At 43.8% G+C, this 12431-nt stretch overlaps 1 non-coding gene across 1 annotated transcript; it reads right to left on the reverse strand.

Moving 5' to 3' along the window:
- Positions 1 to 5563: 5563 nt before the first annotated feature.
- On the reverse strand, positions 5564 to 5670 carry LOC133102704 (U6 spliceosomal RNA). The gene has a single exon (XR_009703054.1). It is a non-coding gene; the product is annotated as a U6 spliceosomal RNA (small nuclear RNA).
- Positions 5671 to 12431: the final 6761 nt, after the last annotated feature.

Below are 12431 nucleotides of genomic sequence, written 5' to 3' on the forward strand. Positions count from 1 at the left end.
GCAGCAGCCTTAGCGTCTCATGCCCGTCTCTGGGGTCCGCGCTGATAGCCGCGGCTCGCGCCCGTCTCTGGAGTTCGTTTAAGTGGCGCTCTGAATCCCCTCTCCTTGCACGCCGCGAAACAAAGAGGCAAGAAAAAGTCTCCTGCCTCTTCGGCAGCTGCAGACTTTTTCTCGTGCACCCTCCCGGCTAGTTGTGGTGCGGTAGACCCTTCAGGCTGTGTTCACGCAGCCAACCCCAGTCCTCTCCCTGGGATCCGACCGAAGCCCGCGCCTCAGCTCCCAGCCCCTGCCCGCCCCGGCGGGTGAGCAGACAAGCCTCTCGGGCTGGTGAGTGCTGCTCGGCGCCGAGCCTCTGTGCGGGAATCTCTCCGTTTTTCCCTCTGCGTCCCTGTTGCTGTGGGATCCGCGCTGATAGCCGCGGCTCGCGCCCGTCTCTGGAGCTCGTTTAGGCGGCGCTCTGAATCCCCTCTCCTTGCGCGCCGCGAAACAAAGAGGCAAGAAAAATTCTCTTGCCTCTTTGGCAGCTGCAGTCTTTTTCCCGGACTCCCTCCCAGCTCCCAGGCCCCGCCCGCCCCGGCGGCTGAGCAGACAAGCCTCTCGGGCTGGTGAGTGCTGGTCGGCACCGCTCCTCTGTGCGGGAATCTCCGCTTTGCCCTCCGCACCAATGTGGCTGCGCTCTCCTCCGTGGCTCCGAAGCTTCCCCCCTCTGCTACCCGCAGTCTCTGCCCACGAAGGGGCTTCCTAGTGTGTGGAAACCTTTCCTCCTTCACAGCTCCCTCCCACTGGTGCAGGTCCCGTCCCTATTCTTTTGTCTCTGTTATTTCTTTTTTCTTTTGCCCTACCCAAGTACGTGGGGATTTTCTTGCCTTTTGGGAGGTCTGACGTCTTCTGCCAGCGTTCAGTGGGTGTTCTGTAGGAGCAGTTCCACGTGTAGATGTATTTCTCATGTATCTGTGGGGAGGAAGGTGATCTCCGCGTCTTACTCTTCCGCCATCTTGCCCCTCCCCCTATTGTTCCTTTAAAAGGAACTTTAGCCATGCTACTCCTAAAGCTAGATTCCCAGGCTGTTTTGATTCTCCTCTTTTTTTCAGGTAAATGAGTAACCCCACTGAGTAAGGGCTCTACATTAAGCCAACTTGCCCTTTTAGTTCGACAAATACCTGGGCACCAGTGTAACCCACCTTGAATCAGTACCAGAGGATACCTGTTTCAGGGCTTCAAGTGTTTGGTTACAGCTACATTTGTCCAATGAGTCAACCAAACTAGCTTTATTTCTAAAGACATTCCAGAGTGCTGATTTACTCAACTTGTTGTATTTCCTGAGGATGTGATTCATTCATACCCAGCAGAGAAGGAAAGAACAACATTTGAAAGCCCACTTAAGGGGGGGTGGATAAAACTCTGTTCGCTCTGGAAAACTGTCTTTTACAGTATGATGTGGATGTTTCTGGCATTTCTCTCTGGGGCAAGTGTTGGAGATGAGGTTTCTGAGGCTGCAAATGGGGATGTGAGGACAGCTTGCAGGTCCACCCCAAGGCTCTGAGAAAGGAGGGATTTTCTGTTCAGTGAAGACCGGCAATCAGGCCCTTTTTGGAGCTGGGGACAGATGTTCCCTGACTGTGAGGATTCACAGCTAAAGCCACATTTCTGTGCCTTGCTCCAGTACTGGCCATGGGAGTTTGGTAAATCAGGGAAGGGGGCCTGCTCTGGTGATGAAACCAAGCAGGGCCCTACAGGGCCCTTCCAGGTACAAAAGCATCTCTGCGTCCTTTTACAGAACAATCTGATATATATCTCTGGGTTCTTCTTCAGGAACTAAGTCCCCACCTGGGTGGAGGATGGTAACTTCAGGCTGAGCCCAAGCACACAGACCCCAGAGTGGTCAGAATCAGAAGGCTGATGACTGAGATTCCTGAAATACCACCTTGTTACCTCCCAACCAACCAATCAGAGGAGGGTTACACACCCTACAGCCCTCACCCCAAATTTTGCCTTTAAAAACTCTTCCCTGAAAACCATCGGGGAGTTGGGGGGTCTTTTGAACACGAGCCACCCATTCTCCTTGCTTGGCCCTGCAATAAACCTTTCTCTGCTCCAAACTCTGAGGTTTTGGTTAGTTTGACCTCACTGTGCATTGGGCACGTGAACTTGGGTTCATCAACAGCGACAGGAATCCAGTCTTCTCACTGTCTGCCTTCTTGTCACAGGCAAGTGCTCTGGGTTTCTTTACTAAGGAATCTTCCCTTGCTCCAGCTTTGCTTTTCCTTCTCAGGCATAATATCTTTATTCTTTTTTTTAGAAAACATTCCAGGGACTTCCCTGGCGGTCCAGTGGTAAAGAATCTGCCTTCCAGTGCAGGGCATGTGGGTTCAATCCCTGGTTGGGGAACTAAGATCTCACATGCTGCAGGGCAACTAAGCCTGTGTGCCTCTACTAGAGAGAGAAAACCCGCATGCCAGAACTAGAGAGAGCCCACGTGCCACAACTAGAGAGAAGCTCGCGCACTGCAACTAGAGAGAAGCCCATGCACTGCAATGAAGAGCCCGCGTACTTCAACAACAAAAAAAGAGCCTGCATGCTGCAAGGAAGATCCCGCATGCCACAACGAAGACCCAATGCAGCCAAAAAATAAAAATAAAAATAAATATAAAGAAATAAGTAAATAGAAAACATTCCAGCCTGTAGGTAACCTCTATGCCATATAGGCTTTTATTCCGTCTGATCAGGAAATTCAATGACAGCCAGATGCCTTGTGCTGACTTGTCCATTTTCATGTATTCTGCACCTCAACCTGGAATCCAGCTTGATTTAGAGGTACACATGACTAGCTTCCGTTCATTCATTTGTTCATTCACTCCTTTACATATATTCCACCACTATTTATTAAGTGTCAGCTATGGGCAAAATGCTCACTCAGTTATTCATTTATGTGAATACATTTTATTCACTGGAATTTTGGGAGAAACTAGGAATGGCAGGGGCTGGCTCCCAGGAGAGAAGCAGGCAGGAGGACACGGCTGAACTGGATTTCTCCAAATCTCCGTGTGTAGGATGCAGGTGGGTGGCTGGAGCTGGGGCTTCTGGAGACCAGGGCATGGACGTGGGCTGGTTCTCTGAGAAAGACAAGAGGTGAGGGTGGGAGCCCTGTGATGTACTGTGACAAGGGCCCCCACCCCCAGGGACCCTCTGATCTTCAAGCCAACAACCATAATCATGATATGCTCAGTGTGTCTGAGTTCCTTTCTGGGAAAAATGATAGGTGTGGATTTTGCTTTTAGGGTGCCTCAGGGTAGAACTGCCTGTGCAGAGGCAGGAGCAGAGACAAGAGTCTCTCAAAGGAATAGGGTTGGATGTCACAGCTCTCGTGGGGAGGACAAGAGACTCATCCAAGATGGTGCGATTGGGAGGCCCGAGCCAGGTTCATCTAATTTTTCTGAGGGCAAAGAAATCCTTAAGTGACACCTTCTGAGTTTCAGCAAGTTTTGATTCAGTTATAGCCCTAGACCATGATGAACATTCACACTAACTGGGCAGAAGGACACGTAAATAAACAAGCATAATATTATATACTATATAGTATGAAAATACTCTTAACTCCCAGGGAGAAGCAGCTAACTGTCTGGGGGTCTCTGAGAAGGGTTCATGGAGAAGGTGGCGTCTGAGTTGGTGGAAAAATTGCTAAGACACCTGACAAGCAGTTGCCATCACAGAGCCTCTGTAATCCAGCCCTTCCATCCTTGGGTGACTTTGACCTGAGCACATTGCTTATTTTATCAATCTGCTCCCTATCACCCACTGGTGGACACTAGTTATCAATGGCATGGCTCCAAATGTCTGCTTGTTCATCTGCCAAATATGAGTAATGTTGACCTTGTTGGGAACTCGGTTTCAGTGTCTCAAAGAACATTATCTGTGGTGGATGTAGTCTGATAACAAATAATAAACATTCGTTTAGTCCATGAAGTAGTCAGTTTCCCTGAATACTATTGATAACAGTAGGCAAGTGCATTTCAGTTCCAGGGTGGGACTTGCAAGACATTGCCCTACCTTTAGGGAAGTTCTTCTTTTAGGAGATACTACTAAATAATGATGATGCTGATGATAATAATGCTAGAAGTAGCTGTTTATTTAGTACTTACACTGTGCTATCAACTTTATAAAACTCTCACGACATCCTAGGTTCTTCCTTGTACGGAAGTGGAAGCTCAGAGAAGGTAAATGGTAAATAAGGGGCAGTCAGTCTTCCCTCAGACTCCTCCCCTCCACTCCAGGCCATGTTGAGTCTGGAATCCAGCAGCGTGGGATTGCTTGGAGGTGCTCATTTTTTCTTTCTGAATGTTATCAACCCAGTCCCCGGCTAGGCTGTAACCACTCTGAGAGCAAGGACGGAACCTTCTACTTCTTCGCCTCCCAAAATACCTAGCATGGTCTCTTGAAAAGAGTCAATACATACTTATGGGTGGTTGAAAGGATTGCTTTCTAAATGGGCAGTCCTGGGTTTGGTACAGTAGGGAGGAAACAGAGAAAGATCCCACAAAGTAGAAATCTGCCTGTTAAAGTGTCTGAGTCTATTCAGTGTAATGTTTGCTGTTTTTTCCTCCACAGCAGCTGTGAACACATTTCTTGTTCATGGCCACCACTTGTATTTTTAAGCACTTCCCAAGATCCTTATGGTTGCTGGGGATCATTCCACACTTCTGCTTTTTAAAATTTTTAAATTTTATTTTTATTGAAGTATAGTTGATTTACAGTGTTGTGTTAGTTTCACAACACAGTGTACAGCACAGTGATTCATATATATATATATATATATATATATATATATATATATATATATATATTCTTTTTCAGATTCTTTTCCCTTATAGGTTTTAATTTTTTTAAGATTTTTTTTTTGGCTACATTGGGTCTTCATTGCCGCGTGCGGGCTTTCTCTAGTTGTGGCGAGCGGGGGCTACTCTTCGTCGCGGTGCGCGGGCTTCTCATTGCGGTGGCTTCTCTTGTTGTGGAGCACGGGCTCTAGGCTCATGGGCTTCAGTAGTTGCAGCACGTGGGCTCAGTAGTTGTGGCATGCGGGCTCTAGAGCGCAGGCTCAGTAGTTGTGGTGCACGGGCTTAGTTGCTCTGCGGCATGTGGGATCTTCCTGGACCAGGGATCGAACCTTTGTCCCCTGCATTGGCAGGCGATTCTTAACCACTGCCCCACCAGGGAAGTCCCAAGATTTATTTTTTTTGATGTGGACCATTTTTAAAGTCTTTTTAAAATTTGTTACAATACTGCTTCTGTTTTATGTTTTGGTTTTTTGGCTGTGAGGCATGTGGGATCTTAACTCCCTGACCAGGGATCGAACCTGTACCCCCTGCATTGGAAGGTGAAGTCTTAACCACTGGAAGCCAGGGAAGTCCCTCCCTTATAAGTTATTACAAAATATTGAGTATAGTTCCCTGTAGGTCCTTGTTGGTTATCTACTTTATATATAGTAGTGTGTATATGTTAATCCCAATGTCCTAATTTATCCCTCCTCCATCCCCACTTTCCCCTTTGGCAGCCATAAGTTTGTTTTAAAGATGTGGAACGCTTCAGGAATTTGCGTGCCATCCTTGGGCAGGGGCCATGCTAATCTTCTCTGTATTGTTCCGATTTTAGTATATGTGCTGCCCAAGCCAGCACCACGCTTCTGCTTTCATTGTGCCCAGACCTTCCTGAGTCTGCACCTGGCATGTACACAGGTCTTTTGTTTTTGTTCTTCCCTTTTGTGTTCTCGGGTCCTCCTCCCTCTTCTGTTTCTTAAAAATGTAGCTAAGGAAGAGGTGCAGTTAGTAAGCTCTTTGCTTGAGGCTTTCTGGTTTTCATGTGATTTTGAAAATTCTGTTCTTTGAAGGCAGTCCTAAAACATGGGTAATGAGAATATTTGACATTCATTAGGCAGTTTTATATTTGTGAATAAAACTGGTAGGAGATCCCAGCTTACCCACATAAAATGATCTCCTCTTAGCTTAGCACCATAATAAAGTTAAAAAACAATAAAAAGGAAACAGTTCGAACAGGAATAATTTAAAAGTTTAATACTGAGGAAACTTTTCACATTTTTGTTTTGCCCCAGAATAGTAGCTCTTAAAGATGGTCATCTTTAGTTTGGTTTAGAGATCAGTTTTGAGAGTGTACACAATTTCCCAGAGTTGCTTATGTTTATTTAAGCCCTCATTCTGAGCAGTGGTTTGTGCTAAACTCTGGTCAAATGTTCCTGCATCTTTGAAGACTCTGAGCTTGATTTGAGAATCTTTGCTTTAGTTTAAGGTGTCAAATTAGAGCTATTACAAAACAAGAGGACTGGAGTTGATAAAAATTGATAAGCAACTCTGAGTTTTATTACTGCTTTTACATTTATTTATTAGTTGATTTTAGGCTAATCTTATCATTATTAATGTGGAAAAATGTAAGATGTAAAAGCTGACATTCCCCCAAGAAATTCCTGTGTGAATTATATAGCCTGATTAAAAATATTACATGTTGGCACCAAAATTATGGGCTTCTACTATTACCACCCACACTGTTTGGGGGAAACAGTGAGGGATAAAGAGAAGCTATGTAGAATCCCAGAGTTGTTTTGTATGATCCCGTGGTCCTCCTGGAACAGCAGCTCTGTGGAAACATAAAGTCACAGTATTTGTAGGAGGAAAGAAAATTTGATGGAAGCATGAACGGAATGGCTAGTGAGGTGGAGAGTCAAGGATGGGGGTTGTGTGAGTGGTTAATTACTTGTCTCACTTGATTGGGCTTTCGGAAAACTTGAGAAATGCCAAGTTGTTTTTCCAGTCTGAGAGCTGACTTGCTGTTTGGATCTGGACAAGTCACTGTACATTCATAAAGCATATTCAAAAGATGATTGAGAAACGTTCTTGGTAGCCACCAGCTCCCACATTCCTCTTCGTCTTTTACAAAACCCAGGGACTTTGACAATCTCCTAAACAGAATCGGAGGGTAAAATACCCATGATCTCTATTCTAGAACACTCCAGAATTGGGTCTTAGAACATTATATGTTAAATGGGTTAAATAGAATAGTGGATAAAAAAAAATTTGGTGTAACTTTTCTAGATGGGTGACTTTACATTAAGATATAGGCAGTGTTTATGCAATATTTTTTTCCATTCATTCAATACCATCTAGATTTTTATTGAGCCCCATCCCTGAGTTCACCTGCAGCTGCAGCAGACAGCTCCTATGCACACTGGCAGCCTCCCACCTTAAATGTTCATGTCTCTTTGCTTCAAGAGAAGCAAAGCAAGGAAGACCTGCAACCAAAAGGGTTTGTACAGTGCATGTACAAGGCTGCTGGAAGTGCTGGAAATGGATGCCCCAAGGTCAGCTCTTAACAGTGAGGGATGAGGGTCAGTGGATGAGTACTCCAGCTTTGCCAGTCCTTGGTGGGATACTTCTGAAGGCTTCTTTTCAGGGGGTCCTCAGCGGGACTGAGCTCTCGCTGCCCACAGTGGCCATCAGCTCATCAGAGCATGCTTTATTGGCATTCCTCCCACCCCTGCCTTGCTTCCCCCACTTGTGTTTCTTGGGATCCTTTTCCTAATAAACTATCTAAGCCAGCATTGCCTCAGGGTTTCTTGCAGAGGAACCCAGAAGCAGATAAGCATATACTGTGACTGTGGCGCCAGGGATACTCTCAAGGATCTAGTGATGGAGACAGAGAAAGGGCTAAGCAAAATGTATCACCAGCTGAATGTGCCTGCGTACTGTGAATGGTAACAAAATAACAGCTATAGAGGGATTCAGAGAAAGGAGAGATGGTTTCAGCATAGGATGAACAGGACCATGGAGGGAGCAGGATAAGGTTAGGATTTGAAGAATGAGTCAGAATTAAGTTATTTTCCTACAGGGTTGGGTGGATGACATTGAATCTGTCAGGTCTGAGCCTGACAAATAGACCCTTTGACTGGAAGGGAAAGGGAAGGGGAGGGAACCAACATTTATTGAGTGTAGGCTATGGGCAACAGCCTTAAGGGGGTTTAGGAATTAGAATTAGTGATTAGGAATGTAGATTTTACCCGCACTGTCACATTTACCCCTTGTATAACCATATGAGGCAAGGTATCTGTTGTAGTCAACTTAGGCTGCTATAACAAAGTACCGTAGAGTGGGTGGCTTATGAACAACAGACATTTATTTCTCACAGTTCTAGAGGCTGTAAGTCAGAGATCAGGGGATCAGCAAGGTCGAGTTCTGGTGAGGTTCTCTTCTGGGTTGCAGGCTGCTGACTTCTTGTATCCAGTCATGGCAAAAAGAGAGCTAGCTCTCTGGCCTCTTCTTATAAGGGCACTAATCCCATTCATGAGGGATCTGCCTTCATGACCTAATTATCTCCTAAAGGTCCCACCTCCAAATGCTATCAACATCAGGATTAGGGTTTCAACATATTTGTTTTGGGAGGACACAAACATTCAGTCCATTGCAGTATCATGATCTGTAGTTTATGGAACAGAAATTTGAGGTGCAGAGAGTTTCATTGGTTGGCTCAAGGTATTTACAGTTGGTAAATAGCAAATGTAGGATCCAGATCTCCAGAGGCCAGTCTTGGAAAGTGGATGCAAACGCAGCTGGTTGAAAAGTGAAAGATTAAATTGTCCATTGGACTACAGTACCCAAAATGATGTTCATTATTTACCCCCCACTCCCAAGTTCTGGCTTATTATATGGCCAAGTCAAACTTGGTAGACAATTTTAATCATGGCTACTCAACAGATGAAGGCCTAAAACCTGGGAGTTAATACTACCAGCTCCAGGACACTGCATTATTTTTTAGACGGTGAGACAGTTGATTCCCATCTCCATAGACACTACAAAACACATTAGGGCTTTGATTTATATTTAGTTTCAACTAGAATAAATGGCTTGCATCTGGTCAACTAATGTAGATGTTTAAAAATATTCTTTATCTAATACTCTAGTTTGTCAGTGGACTTGATTAGGGTTGTTTATTTAGCTGAGCATTGCCCCCAGATCTGGTCTCCACCTAGAATGTTTACTGTTACATATTTGGAGGGCAATTAGTAGTCATTCTCTCTCTGGGGATGTAGTTGGCTTTGTTAAAAGTGACGTAAATTGTTAAATAGGTACGAAATGGCATGAAAGGCTAAGCTTTTCTCTTTTAATTCAGAAACTGCCAAGAAAAGAAACAAATGAAGAGGGAAGGCAATAAGTATTAAGAAAGGATGAAAGCCAGAAGCCTTCTCTCTACTGCAGTTTTGGAATTTTGTGCTTCTTTAGGTTTTTCAAATTATTTCCATTTGCTTTTAAATGGGTTTAATCTGGATAATATCGTGTCTAGAGATATTGCAATTCAAGGGGTTTCTACCTAATTAAAAATGAAAGAAACAACTTGAAAGCATGATGGAATATAATTCTAGCACTCTTTCTCCATCCCCATGGGCAAAAGGGAGGTGAAGGTGAAGAGAGAAGTAGAAGAAAAAGAGAAAGGAGTGAGATGGAAGGTTTGCTTTAGCATCGTGGAAACACTAATGAGAATTAAAAGAATCATAGCTAACACTGATTACACACTTATATGTGTATACACACTTATACTTCTCTAAATACTTTGCTTATGAAGAAATTGGGAAACAAGATAAGTGATTTTTGCTAAAGTGGGTCTGGGATGAAAGCCAGGCAGGTTCAGAGTGTGTGCTCCAAACTTCTATATTCTTTTGCTTCAATGATAGTAACATGAGTGCTTAATAACTCTTCTTATGTGCTCTCTGTGGAAGGGATCATCTCCATTTTACAGACAAGGACATTGAGTTTTGGAAAAATTAACTCATCAATTAGCTCAAAATCAGACAACGTAAATGATGGAGCATGGCTTTTAGTGCAAGTCTACTTTCAAAATTTGTGCTTTATGGGCTATATTGCTTAAAGATCATGGTCAAACAGGTTATCAAGTAACTTTTCAGAGAGAGGTTTCACCTTTCTGTCCTCAGAGTTGGCCTTAGCGTCCTGTGCCATGGCCAGGAGGCCTGGTTAACAGAACACCTGTGGTTCTGGGGCTGCTCCTGGGCACTTGTGTTTAGGTGGGCAGGCCAGTCTTAAGGCTTCCAAGAGGGCTTCCAGGAGGACTTCTCTTGCTACTGTAAGTTCAAATGCTAAGTTAATCTCTTGCCAGCTTACAGCTCAGGAATGTTCTCTCACAGACCTGAGATCACATCTCTTTGAAATGTGACCATCAAAGAAGGTAAGGCCCTATCTCCAGCTTCCTGGGAGAAGATGGGCCTAATTTCAACTGTTCTCCAACTCCAAACAGCAATTCCTGTCTCCAGTCATAAAGATATGATAGAATTAGCAATTTTATCTTGAACACATAAATGCAGTGAATTGTATCCACTTAGCTGTATAAAAGACTTTCCTCTGTCTTTGCAATCTCTTTAGCGAATTGCCTGTGATGAGTATCATATTCTGGTTTTATTCGATTATAAAATTGTTTTCTTTCTCTTTTACCTTGGTGGAGAGGTTTTCTAGGTTTGGAGGAGATTCTGTTTTTTAACTAAATTTCACAAATAATACCTTATGTGACCTCTTCTGGGGGAGTCTGGTAAGGCAAACTGCTTCTGAGAAGGATCTAGGGTGCAGGGGAGGGGGAAGGTATATCAGACTTGCTAGGAGCACTTCTAGTATTGATAGTTTTGATTGTCTGAACCATTAATTAATTAATTCAATATTTATTGAGCACCTGCTTTGTGCCTGGCTCTGTGCTAGAGTCAGCATGTCAGAGAAGTACAGTTCCTGATCACAGCCCACTGGGGGCACATTTGAAAACATTGAAACATACATGCTCCTTGGGTTCCTAGGGACAGGAATTACCTATGGGTTCCCAGCCTGGAAACCTGGGAGCTCTACAGAGAGATAAATAGCTGTAGAACCTAAGATCTCCTAAAGAAAGTATCAGCATGTCTTCTTGGGATTGGACCTTGAAGAAAGCCTAGAACTCTTTTTTTTCTAGACTGGCATTCTTAGATGGCACAGCTCCTGTGTTAATCATCTTTGCCAGAGTGTGTCTGAGTGTCTAACAGGTAGTAGGTAGGCTATAAATGGTCGTTGACTTAATGAATGAAAGAAATTAAACTTTTCCCTCTGGCCAGGAAAGACTCAGAGGCAAAATTCACTATGACCTTTTGTCAACTGAAAGAAAAGTGCACAACATAAGAGTTGCGAGTTTAGGTTTATTCGAGGGCCTTACTGATGACTATAGCCTGGGAGACAGCCACTCGGTAGCTCTGAGTAAACTCCAAAGAGGTAGGGGGAGAAGCCCAGTTTAATCATGATTGTTGGGTGGGGAATATGTGCAGTCAAGCTCACATTTCAGTAAAAAGAAAATCACTGCTAGTCACACAGAACAGGTATCTCAAGTTGATGATTTTAGTGCTTTTCTATGTACGGGAAGATGGAAGAATCCATCATAGAATAATTATTAAATAATTATTATTAGTTAAATAATAATTAATATAATTAAACATAATTAAAATTATCCCTGAGATAGTCATCTAACTAACCCTAGCCCTAACTACCTATGGAGGCTGCGTGTCCAAAGCACAAAGCATGCTGTTATCATCTTAATTTCCTCTCAGAGTTCCCTGTCGGTCAGCGACTACAGCAGCTGATGACTTAATCCTTGCAGAACTGAGTGGTGAGCAAAAAAAGCTCTTTGTTCTTCTTTATTTACACTTTCAAGGCATTTGTGGGCATGCATTTTCATTGTTTCCCTCCTGGGGAGGCTCTTTCCTAATACTGTCATTGTATTAGAGCTCATGCCTTAGGGTTACAGTTTTCATATTCCGGAATGTCCCTCCTTTTCCCCATTTTACCAGCTCTTCACTATTCCCTTTCCCTTTTGGACTCGTTTCTCTCCTCCTCTCCTCCCCTTCTCCCTCAGCAACTTCTCTCCCTACTGAAGTTGAAACAATACTGAAACTTAACAATTAAGTAGCTACTGGAGCAGGACTATTGTTTCTTTTGAAATATAATGCCTCTTTATTACACAAGACACCCTTTACAATGTCTTCTTGCCATTCAGATTTGTCAGTTGGCAAATTAGCAGAGGAAGGTACATGTATTAGTTGCCAGAGTTGCTTTAACAAAGTACCACAGGCTAGGTGGCTTAACCAACAGAAATTTATTTTCTCACAGTTCTGGAGGCTAGAAGTCCAAGGTCAAAATGCCAGCAAGGTTGGTTTCTTCTGAGGTCTTTCTCCTTGGCTTGGAGATGGCTCTCTTCTGCCTGTGTCTTCACATGGTCTTCCCTCCATATCTGTCTGTGTCTTTATTTCCTCTTCTTACAAGGACACCAGTGATATTGTATTAGGACCTACCCTAATGACCTCATTTTAACTTAATTACTTCTTTAAAGACCCTGTTTCCAAATACAGTCACATT

Source organism: Eubalaena glacialis, chromosome 12 (genome assembly GCF_028564815.1).
Source record: "Eubalaena glacialis isolate mEubGla1 chromosome 12, mEubGla1.1.hap2.+ XY, whole genome shotgun sequence".
In the NCBI taxonomy this organism is placed as follows: Eukaryota; Metazoa; Chordata; class Mammalia; order Artiodactyla; family Balaenidae; genus Eubalaena; species Eubalaena glacialis.